Genomic DNA, 13,248 nt, shown 5'->3' on the forward strand with positions numbered 1-13,248 from the left:
ACCGTTTTCGCTTTCTGGAGTCATTATAAAAATGAGAAATATTACATATTATTTAGCAGAACTTGTTTATAAATAAAATGGTTTTTTTATAAGGTAAATTAAAATTATATTGAATATATTAGAAAAACTTCATATTAAAATGAAGTTCCACAAATTAATCTTAATATAAAGAATATAACATTGGTATTTTTTATGATTTCATACTTGATTTCTGGATAAACTAGACAATAAAAAAGCATTATTAGAATATTTCTGTTAAAAACTATGAACACGAAAAAATAAAGAAAAGGTGTTTTCTAATGTTGGTCTTTAAAAAAAGAGAAAAAAATATATAAGTATGTAAAAATAATATGTCACCTTTATTAAAGATGGGTGGAGGTTAGGTTAGGTTAGGTTACGTTTCTTGTTATTTTTCATCAAATTAAAACACGTTTGGTTAATATTCTTAAAACTATGATCGTATGACAAAAAAACTTTAAAAATAAATATTTTACAAAAGTTCTTTTGGCATTACAAGAATTAAAAACAATATTGACGGACTCCGTGGTTGATTGGTTACGATCCTTGACTACGAATCCGAAGGTGCCGGGTTCGAATCCCGATGGATAAGTACATTAAGGTGTGTTGTTTCACAAAAATGTTTTTTTTAAATGAAAAATAGTATATTTGTTGATCTTTTCAGAGTGGTAGATACTTTCAGTATCGCCCTAGTGAAAGACCACTATTCTGAATTAAATATTTGCTTGAAATGACTTTAGTCGCTTGGTAACCAGACTTGAATAGGCCAGCATCCCAACCATTATCTTCCTCATCTTCTTTCTCACTACCTTCATCCCCACAACAACCCCATTGGTTATGCCATAGTCTCACTGGCTCCAGAGAATTGGGAGTTGTTGAAAGTTTTATGAGATATTCAATTTGCTTGAAATGACTTTAGTCGCTTGGTTATCATATTTGAATATGCCAGTAATTCAATTCATCATCTTCCCCATCTCCTTCCTCACTACCTTCATCCCCACAACAACCCCATTGGTTATGCCATAGTCTCACTGTCTCCAGAGAATTGGGAGTTGTTGAAAGTTTTATGAGATATTCAATTTGCTTGAAATGACTTTAGTCGCTTGGTTATCATAAAATCAAATCAAATCAAATCAAAAATTATTTATTGTAAAATTAAAATTACAAAAGGTATAGCTTATGGGTAGACCCCATTTCTTCCAGCTAACCACATTAATTTAATTACAATGTTTATACAGATAAAATAACAATATACCAATGTAAAAATAAAAAAATACAAATATATATACCAATAAAAATAGGTGTTTCATTTACGTGAGGTATTCACTCAACGTGTAGTGACATTTATTAACAAGGAAAGTGTTTAGTAACGATTTGAATTTGTGTGTATCTTGTATTTGTTTAATGTTATGTGGAAGGTTGTTATATACTTTAATGGCCATGTAGTATGGTCCTTTTTGGAATATTGTTTTGTTTGCTTTTGGTATTAGTAAGTTTTCTGTGAGCCTTGTAGCGTATTTATGTGTTGAGTTTTTTAGTGGGAACTTGTCTGTAGATGATCGCACTAACATGCATAACTCCAATATATATATGTCTGTGACTGTCAGAATTTTCAGATTTTTAAACATAGGTCTACATGAATCTAAACGATCAGAGTTTGTAATTTTTCTTATGCATCTCTTTTGTATGATGAAAACATCTTTAGCGTTTACCGAGTTTCCCCAAAAAATAATACCGTATTTTATTATTGAGTATACATAACCATAGTATGCGGCTATTACTGATTCGGTGTTTAATATTTTTCTTAAGGTACCCAGAACATAAGAAAAACTACTGATTTTTGCTACAATTTTTGAGACATGTTCTTTCCAGTTTATGTTAATATCTAATTCCATTCCCAGTAGTGAACAGGTTTGGGAAGGTTCGATAATATTATTATTAATGTTTACATTTATATTTATAGGTGTAGCTTGCACTGGACAAAATTTTAAAATTTGGGTTTTGTTTGTGTTGAGTGATAGATGTTGCGATAACAGCCAGTTTGCTATTAATTGGCAAGTCTCGTTAACTTGTTTGTTAAATTCGTCAACGTCTCCATTACATTCAAACAACAAAGCGGTGTCATCAGCAAACATTGAACATTCTGTGCCAGCAATTATTGGAAGTTCGTTTATATAGATAAGGAAGAGTAGAGGCCCAAGAATGCTTCCTTGTGGCACACCCTTGTTTATTGTTCTCCATTTGGATTCTACCATGTAATGGATCATTTTTTCATTGATATTTGAAATTTGAACTTTCTGCTGACGATTTTTTAAGTACGATTCAAACCATTTTAATGCTAGACCTCTAATACCCACATGTTCAAGTTTAGTTAGAAGAAGCTCATGATCAACATTGTCGAATGCTTTTGAGAGGTCGAGAAAGATACCTACAGTTTTTTTACTAATATTAATATTTTCTAGAATTTTGTTCAAAAAATTGAAAACTGCCTGTGTTGTTGAACGGCCTTTACGGAATCCAAATTGTTGTGGACATATTATCTCAAAGTTTTCGAGAAAGTTATAAATGCGATTGTACATGGCTCTTTCAAATATTTTTGAAAAGTTTGGTAATAAGGATATCGGTCTGTAGTTTGAGATTTCCTGTTTAGGACCCTTCTTATACAAAGGTACAATAATAGATTGTTTTAATTGTTCTGGGAAGGTTCCTGATTCAAAAGATTTGTTAATTAATATTTCCAACGGGTAACTTAACGCTTCTGCACATGCTTTTATAATTTTTATAGGGATTTTGTCAGTGCCAACACTGCTTTTATTTTTCAGTTTTACGATGATTTTAATAATTTCCTCCCTGTTTACAGGCGTTATAAAGAATGATCGCGACTGTTTGTTTTTGACTGTTTTGGCAGATTGTGGATGTAGAGATGTATTTTGTGGTGGTGGCGGTGGTGCAAAGAAAATGTTAAATTCATTTGCAATGTTTTTTGGTTCTGATACCAGGTTATCATTTATTTTAAGACAGATTTTTGGTTTAATTTTAGAATTAGAATTATTTGAGTTCTCTTTTATTATGTTCCACGATGTTTTGGTTTTATTTTGCGCGTTTTGAATTCGTTTACTATTGTAATTCCGTTTAGCTACCTGTTTTACTTTACTGAGAATTTTTTTGTATTGTTTGTAATTGTTTATGATTGTGAGGTCATTTGTGTTTTTTTGTTTCATGTATAGATGTCGTTTTTGTTTAATAGATATCTTAATACCAGTCGTTACCCAATTTATTTTGCGTTTTTGGGGATATTTATACTGTTTAAAGGGGAAACAAAGCTTCATACCATTATTTATTTCATTAATGAAGTATTCGTAGCTGTCATTAATGGATTCAAAGGATTTCAGTGGTTCCCAACATATACACGATATGTAATTGTTAAAAATGTTTGTGTTTTCTGTGTTAAATAATTGTTTTTTTATATACCACGTTTGGTTTATATTATATTCTGTTTTTACGTGCATTAACTGTGCCATATGATCTGATACAGCTAATTCTGTGACTTCCCATGTGTAAGAGCTTTTTGATATATTTGTACCTATATGATCAATTATACTTTTTTTATTTCCTTGTATACGAGTAGGCTTATCAATAATCAAGCGTATGTTGTGAGATTTTAGTGTGTTTTTGAGTGAATCTGCGTTTTTGTTCTTGTAGCTTGTATCAATATTTAAGTCACCGCAGAGTATTATTTGTTTTTTGTTGTTTTTGCAAATTTTGTTTAATAATAGTTCAAGTTGTTCAAAAAAAATATTTATATCAGAGTCATTATAGTAAACTGTACAAATTATCATTTTAAGCTTTGGGATTTCAATACCAACACATTCAAATACAAATTCTTTCGTTATTTGTTTAACACTTTCTAGTTCTGTAAAAGCAATGTTTTCGTTTAGGTAAATGCAGACACCTCCATGAATATGGCTCTGTCGACAAAAAATTGAACCTAATTTATAGCCCTTAAAATTGATAGATGTCGCTTCACCCTTTTGTAACCAGTGTTCGCTAGCACAAAAAACGTCGATATTTTTTTCACACAAAATATTTTCTAATTCTAAGATTTTATTTCGAATGCATTGTACATTTTGATGCATTATATTGATGGTTTTTCCGGCTCTGGCGGATAACTCTTCATGGTGAGCAGGCGAACTTTGTATGTTATGGATGTAAAAACTCTCTTCGTTATCTGATTGGTTGTCCGAAGATAATTTTATGTTACTGTTTACCATAGAGCAGGTCTTTAGTGACATAAAAAATCAATTTTCTTTTTTTCCGCTTCAATTTTTCTCATGTGCACAGAACATTCATCACTCCAAGCAAAATGGTCAGTTGGCAGTTGTAATTTTAGTCGATCATTCATTTTCTTGCAGTTAATGCATTGGATGTCGTTTTGACAGTTTTCATTGTCGTCGTCATGTGTTCCGGAACAACGAGTGCATGCTTTTTCATTTCTGCAATCTTGTGATTTGTGCATGTAGCCATTGCACTTGTAACACTTTAAAAGTGAAATGTTGTCGAATACTCGACATCTATCCCATCCAATATTTACTCTGCCTTCTTGTTACATTCTATGGTATGTTTTTCCGTCAACTTCCGCGAAAATGATGTAGTTAACGTCACCTCGTTTCGTTTTGACTTCTTTTATAAATTTTATTTCAATTTTTGATTCAATTGTTTCGAGGTAATCATTTTGCATTTTAATTTTCGATACAATTTCTTCCGGAGTGAATTTATCTGTTAAACCAATGATTTTTAGTTTAGGATTCTTAGGTTTAGGTGTATTCACGACATATTTTCCTCCCATCTTTGAGATTATTTGCTCCTCCATCTTCTTTGTTGCAGCTGTATTTTTGCATTCTACGATTACTGCTCCTTGTTTAAAATTTCTTATTCCGGTGACACCGAAATTAACTGGATCTATATTTTGTTTTATTTCATCCTTTGTAACTGTATTTTTTTGTTGTTTATCTTTCGGCTTAACAATGACTATTGGTTCATGTTTTTTGCAGTTTGGTGGTTCCACATTATTTTTGTCATTTCTTGTTATTTCCACATACGATTTTATTTCCGCATTTATTTTAATATCTTCAATGTTTTTGTCAATTTTAGTTGTGACAGCTTTATTTTCTTTAATAATTAATTCTTTGATCTCACAAATATGCTTGGCCAGTGGTCGTAAATTTTTTAACTCTCCCCTCATTTCAGACATTTCCGTGTTCATATGGCCGACCAAATCAAATAAGTTTTCCATAACAACATAAATAGTTTCTTTTTGTATTACAGATATCTTTCCTTTACATTCAATAATCGTTGTTTTTATTGTATTAAGATATTTTCTTACTGTTGTCATTGCATTTCTGTTGTTAGTAAATATAGGATCCAATTGTAATGAATCATCACTAATTTCCCCTGATTTGTTCGGGCTTGTAGTGTAATCTTCAGGATCAGACGCAACCTCAGATGTTGTGCGTACGGCACGATTCCTTCTTTTACTTTGATTAGGCGATCTTGGCGTTAGACTAGATGTCCCAAATGGGTTGGCTTCATTCATTGGAGAATCGACGTTAGGCATTTTTTTGGTGTGAAATATTCAAATTTAAAATAAAAATAGTCTTTGCCGGTCTGCACCTCCCATAGAAATATGTTTCTCAATAATTATTATTGAATGGCACTAGGATTAATTGACAGATGGCGTAAGTATGATTATTGTTGTTAGCTTTGAGTTTGTGTCAATAGATGTCACTGGAGTGCTTTTATTTTTATTTTTTTAAAGTTTTTATTATTTCAAAGTTATAAATGATAATAATTTATTTTTATTTTTTATTATAGTTTTATTTAAGTTTGGTTTAAGTTTAATTGTTTTTTCACAGTAACTTTCGTTTCCGTGGGTGTTGTTGGTATCAATGATTTGACAATTTAATCTGGCAAAAAGACACAGCGTAACGGCGATTTGCACTAATCTAACTGTGTTTAGTTATTTAAAACTTTTGCGCACTGTATTTAGACGATAGTTGTTATTTAAATTTGATTTTTACGTGGGATTTCACAGATATCACATTTAACACCTAGTTTTTTCACGATATCGAAGTGTCACGGCGATTACCAGAAGTGGTGTTTATTTTAGTTTTTTTATCACTTTTAGGCACTGTTTTAGGCAAAATTATCCATGAAACTGATATTGTATGTTCGAATTTGATATTAGAAGTCGGATTTCGCTAATATCACGCTTTACACATAGTTTTCTGGGTTTTTATAGGAGCTAAAATTTTGACATATTCACTGTTTGACGTTTAAGTAGTATGTATCATATTTGAATAGGCCAGTAATTCAATTCATCATCTTCCCCATCTCCTTCCTCACAACCTTCATCCCCACAACAACCCCATTGGTTATGCCATAGTCTCACTGTCTCCAGAGAATTGGGAGTTGTTGAAAGTTTTACGAGATATTCAATTTGCTTGAAATGACTTTAGTCGCTTGGTAATCATATTTGAATAGGCCAGTACTTCAATTCATCATCTCCATCATCTCCTTCCTCACTACCTTCATCCCCACAACAACCCCATTGGTTATGCCATAGTCTCACTGTCTCCAGAGAATTGGGAGTCGTTGAAAGTTTTATGAGATATTCAATTTGCTTGAAATGACTTTAGTCGCTTGGTAATCATATTTTAATGGGCCAGTACTTCCCAACCATCATCCTGCTCATCTCCTTCCTCACTACCTTCATCCCAACAACTACCCCATTGGGGGTGCCATAGTCTTACTGGCTCCAGAGGATTGAGAGTTGTTGAAAGTTTTATAAGATATTCAATTGGATTGAAATGACTTTAGTCGCTTGGTAATCAGATTTTAATGGGCCAGTACTTCCCAACCATCATCCTGCTCATCTCCTTCCTCACTACCTTCATCCCCACAACAACCCCATTGGGGGTGCCATATTCTCACTGGCTCCAAAGAATTTGGAGCTGTTGAAACATTTATGCACTATTCATTTGTTTTTAAATTTTCGATCCTGAATGTTGCTCAAAGTAATGTAACACACATTTGTCGATGAGTCGTAAGTTTGTGATATTGATTTGCAAAAAATTGCCCCTCAAAGTACAAAGTTATTTTACCATGACACATCTTTTTTATAAAAAGATGTACGAGTATTTAAAAAAAAATAAAAAATATATCGAGGATTGAACTTTCCTCCCGGGGACTGGCTCAAACAAATGTAAAATTTACAAATGTATATTAAAACTTTAATTTGATTTATTTTTTTTCTCAGGTACTGACCAAAATGAGTAAACATCACATAAACCAAAACCTAATTGAATGGTACCGACATTTATTTCGTATGTTAACTGCTTTGTGTTTGAATAATATCATCCAATATCAGAGAAATTCGTGTGTTTGTGCGTGTGTCTGAATGTTTCCAAAATAAAATTGATAAAATACACTGTCATCGACATCGAGTCAATCTGTTGAGTTTCAGCTCAATCGGATGTCGGGAAGTGGGTTGATTTTGACTTCCGAGAAATTCAAACGAATGTATTTGATGAAATAAAACAATATTTTTTGTTTAAAACCACGAATTTTTATTAATTTTAAGACCGACCGGTTTCGCTTCACTCGATCATCGTCAGGGTCCAAAATTAAACTAATCAATAATACAAAATGTGTCATTATATATACATACAGAGGGAGAGAGAAAGTAAAACCAAAATGAAACAACAATATATTAAAAGAAAACGATTAGTGTATGTAAATATTATAATAATAGAGAATAGGCATTAATAATTGTAAGGTGATTAAGGGATACTGGGAATTTTACAGTTTACAGGGAATATTCCCAGTATTGGGCTTTTTGACAAATCTAATTGATTATTCAGAATTGAACTTTTGGTTTTAATGGCTTTCTTTATTTCTAGTGCTTCTATATTATTCAATTTGTTACTATGGTCTTTTTTATGGAGAATCTTAGCACCGGTGCTTTTATTGAAGGTATGATCTTTTTCAATAAGATGATTGGCAAACTCTGAAAAGCCATTGCTATTTAGGCATCTAAGATGTTCTTTAATCCTAATGTTGACATTGCGCGTTGTCTTCCCGATATAAAATACATAAAATATTAAAAAAATATTGTTTTATTTCATTAAAATGTTAAACCACAAAGTTATTTGCTTTCTACGAAAATTTATTTGAATTAAATTGGCAATTTGGGAGGTGTTTTCAGGTACCGTCGCCCCGGTAACCATCATAGGTCACCCAAAATGGTTTGCTACATTTGTTGATTTAGAGTGGTGTCGGGTTCATCCCCTGGCGTGCCGGATCGGGAAAGGCTAGTTTGGGGAGATCCTCTGATTTTTCCAACTGTTCTCTATTAAGGCCCCGTAGTAAGCGTTCAAAGATAGTTTGAAAGGGAAATATGTAAATAAGAATGTTAGAGGGAGCTCGCTAATATTAAATAAACGATTATAATTAAGCGATGATGGTGAAAATATTTAATAAAACACGACTCGTTTCAAATAGAGCAAAAATCTCTTTACAATTAATACTAACATGTATATAATTGAACAAGAATTCCCTCACCAAACACAAGAGCATTGTCTCTTTATGGTGAGGAAAGGCTAATTTAATTTCTATTTTTTATATCTTGTTTATATCCTGTATAATTATATATGTAAAAAAATATATTTTTCTAATATTAAATAGAAAAAAAAAAAAAAAAAAAATTGCTTTAGTTGCATTTAAAGATACGTTGTGAATTTTTTCATGCCCATAACATATTAAATAACAGAACAAAACGTGTTTTTAATAATTTTCGGAGCTTACTTTGCAATTTTTTTCTATCGAAGGAATTTCATATAATTAATTAATCTTCAAAAATAACATGTATTTTTTTGGAACTCAAAAACTTAAGTTACTGAGAAACTTGTTACAAATCTGAAGAAATTGGGTATGCGGGGCTTAACCCATCTCCTTGCGCCGCAACGGGAAGGATAAATCATTCGTCCGTGACTCCAGGACATACTGATCCCTAGATTCTTACCCACCCTTCATTCATTTTTCCTTCTCAGAATTTCTTATCCTTCTTTTCATTAAAAAAGGCCTTCCATACAGCATCATCACATGAGCTCAGAGGGAAATTATTTGTGGGCCTACTCTATGGGGTGAATGTAAAAAAATAGATAAAAAATATACCTGACGTGTTTCTTCGCTTTCAGTCCCCTGCATTTTAATCACAAGTCTATTTCAGATTATTTGCTCATTTGAATATGGGCTAAAAGTTAATGAGTTTCAAATTTAACTGCCCGATTTAACTATCGCGTTGAGTTCAATAGATCAAGCCGTTAAAACGAGGCCAGGGGTTTTACGACTCCCACAAGAACTCGAATATAAAACGTAAAGCGTTTTATGGGGATTCAATTTTGCATTCGGAGTGCATGCGCGCCCAATAAACCGATTTTAAGTTTTATTATTCAAGAAAATGTTGGGAATTATGACGGCCCGGGGACAATTTGGAAATTAAGAATCGGACTCGAATTCAACATTTTTAATTTTACAGTTATTTTGAACATTTTTGCCGTGAAAAAATAGGAATTCTTGTAATCGTTGGAATTAAATTCTTTGCGTTTAGACGCACATGTTTAAGCCCCCGTCATATATCACGGGCCGAAAACCGATGAGCGCCCAATTTTTATTTTTATTTTCCAATAACTGAAAAGCTTTTTGGAATATCCAATTTTTTATGTGACACCTCACAAGAAAACCCCTGTCTGTAGGGGAGTTATGTCGCCACCCGGTCTTGAAAAGGCCCCGATTATATGTTATATTATAAGGAGGAAAAACGTTTATCCGGATATTATTCATAATATCGGGGCAAAGTAACCCAAAGTAATAAATACGGCCCAACTGACTTGTTCCCCCCTATCCTAACCTAACCTATAATAACCCAACATAAACTAACCTTACCTATCATAATCCAACCTAACCTAACCTAACCTATCATAACCCAACCTAACCTAACCTAACCTAACCTAACCCAACCTAACCTAATCTAACCTATAATAACCCAACCTAACCTAACTTAAAATAATCCAACCTAACCTAACCTATAATAACCAAACCTAACCTATAATAACCCAACCCATCCTAACCCAACCCAACCTAACCTAACCTATAATAACCCAGCCTTATAAATTAAAGGCAAAATGAAATATAATTTTATAATCTTTACTTATATCTACTTGTTTTATTACTTTATCCAAGCCTTCGAAGATATTATATAAAATGGCTAGTTAATGTGATTAATTCTGCGTCACATTATAAATAATGGCTGGATAGTTTATATAATATCCGGATTTATTATTTTGGCTGTGACATACATATATTATAAAAGTAAGTGCACAATATGCATGCCGTTAAAACTCAAAAAATGAGTCCCGATACGATCAAGGGTGTTATATAATGTGGTAGCCCTCTATCCCCCATCCATGAAGAAGGTTCCCGTTTTTAGCTTAAGAACGTGCTTTTGAAGATGTAAGAACTGGAATTTTCGCCTTCTAGAAATTTCTTGAACAGTCCAGAACATTCGAGAGCATTGCACAACATTACAGAACATCCCGGAACATTCTGGAATTTTGTAGAATGTTCGAGAATAGTCTGGAACATCTTAATATATAAAAATTCAACATGGTTATGTTTGTGCTCGCAAAACTCAAAAGTAGTCGACAGACATCGGTGAAAATTTAAAATGTTGTTGTTATTAGTGCCGAAAGTGCTTAGAGATGTTTAAATTGTGGAAGAAGTTGAGGATGTACGAGGAATACTTGAAACAATATCTCTGCACCGTGATGAGATATGGAAGTTAAATAATTTTGATGTAATGTAGTTTTTAACAGTAACATTGTGGTATAGAGTAGTAAATGGTGGAAGAAGTCAGAGGCGCCCAGGAAAGACATCAGCAATAGCGAAGCATTGCGGGGAATCCACTATTCTAAATAAATTAATACATTTCGAAAAACTATGTAAAGCCCGGGCATCACCGGGGGCTTCAGCAAGTAAACTATGAGTGCAAATCCTTTTTATAAAAATGTTAAAACCCAAAATAATCTCAATTTTAAAGGGTTCAAGATATACAATGAACCACCGACGGATGTTAAAGAAGCTAAAATCCTTGCAGCTTTTCGTGCGTTGTGCCTAAATGCCATTAAGAATAAGTTTTAGATGAAGTGTTAAGTGTTCCTAAATATCATACAAATAAATTAATATCCTACTACTACTTAATAAATAGTATAAGAATAAATAAAAGTTTATATATTTTCTGATCAATATTTTTTAAATAATTAACTATAAGGGTAAATCTGTTAATTTTATGTTGCGCAAGGTTCGTAGAAAATGTATTCTTAATGCTGCATATAGACCCGAGATTAAACGCGCGAGTCGAGTCACGAATTACTGGAAACGAACAAAGCAACCGCAAGCGACGTTTCTCGCCATTTGCGGTTGCTTCGTTCCTTTCACATAATTCGTGGTTCAGCTCGGCAGTTCGGCTTGCCTGTTTAAACGCACCGTTACAAGGTTTGCTCATCGAGGTGGTAGAGCGGTGATGGGTTAGAGAGTCATGATGTGGCTTGAATTTGGTTTTCCACCTGTAAATTTGAATTTCATGCAATACAAGTGGCGTCAAGCGACGAATGCATTTACAAATGATTTATTTACCATCATACATTGGTAATTATGTTTATTATATATAGATATCTGATAGTATTATTACGCTAGCGTCTGGACGATCTAGGCTCTCTGATTAGTCGAATTCAAATCGTATGTTTCGGGTAAATCCCGAATAGGGGGTCTGCAGGCAAAATTCGACCACTTTGCCCCTCTGGCGGTATAAGAACGAACCAAATGACTGGCGCAAATATTTAAATATGTAGCTAACAATACGCATAGTTACGCAAAATTACTTGACCATTAACAAGCGTTTAATAATAAGATTTCTTTTGGAAGCTTATCACTTTGTAGAATATAGATTACAATTGGAATGAAGAAGCGGATGGAGGGGGGAGGGGTAATAGTGGGCGAATAATCAAAAACGACGAAAATATTTACTAGGCCCTGTATTTCTACATATTATTTTAGACAATAGCCGACAGTCAAATAACCTTTTGTTTCGGGTAGAGATGATCGATGTCACTTTCTTACGTAAAATGGATTACTTGAACATTGTTAAATTATTTTCTTTTCGATGAAACCAGGTGTAGTTTATATGTCCGTTTTTCATTCTAATTTCTAAATAATCTTTTTAAGGTTAAGGTTAAGGAAACATATTTATTCTCTTAGGTCAACAAACGCCAATTCTGAATATTTGAGTTTTATAACATTTATATTTAGAATTAATCAATTGTTCTTAAATATATCTTCAGAACGCCCTGTTTAGTTGGCATCACTGAATCGGATGTTTCTAGAGGCACGACACAGATCTTTGCGGGTTTTAAATTCTCGTTTTGTATAAAAAAATACATGTTTTGTTATCAGAAGTTTGTGAATCTAATTGATTCGCTGTTTTTATATACCAAAATTAATAACTGGTTTTGAAAGCAGACGAAAGACTCTATTATTTTTTAATATTACAAACGGACAAATGCAATTACAAAATAATATATAAATTTAGAAGAATTTTTTAATTTAATTTTATCGCTTACCTATTGTTTTTTTTCTTGTAAAATGTAGAAATACCACTTTATATGAAACTGAAAAACATATTTAATTACACCTTTATAATAATACAGGTCATTGTAATTTCCCTTTTTTGTTTCAAATTAAACTAAAATTTAAAAAAAATTAAATCACGGTCTTAACTAAAAAAACGTGGTGAAAAGTTTATTCAATCGAATTCAATTTCAGGAATATGTGAAAACATTACTAATATAAAAACTGACAAAAAATAGTTTATGGAAAGATTATTTACATAGCCAAAATATTTTCGAGGTATTTAAATCGGGCAATATATATCATTTGAGATTTTCACGGCCAAAAGCATAATAGTGAAATGTTTTTCTTTATTTTGAATATGTCGTAAAAACATATCATTTTAAGAAACGAGTTAAAATAACCTTTTAGATTGTGTATTTGAAGTAGACTTATTTATAAATTGGAATATTTTAATTTCAAATACGAAAAAAGTTGAAAAAAATAAAC

Source organism: Hesperophylax consimilis, chromosome 24, assembly GCF_061612785.1.
Source record: "Hesperophylax consimilis isolate HC1 chromosome 24, BYU_Hcon_1.0, whole genome shotgun sequence".
In the NCBI taxonomy this organism is placed as follows: Eukaryota; Metazoa; Arthropoda; class Insecta; order Trichoptera; family Limnephilidae; genus Hesperophylax; species Hesperophylax consimilis.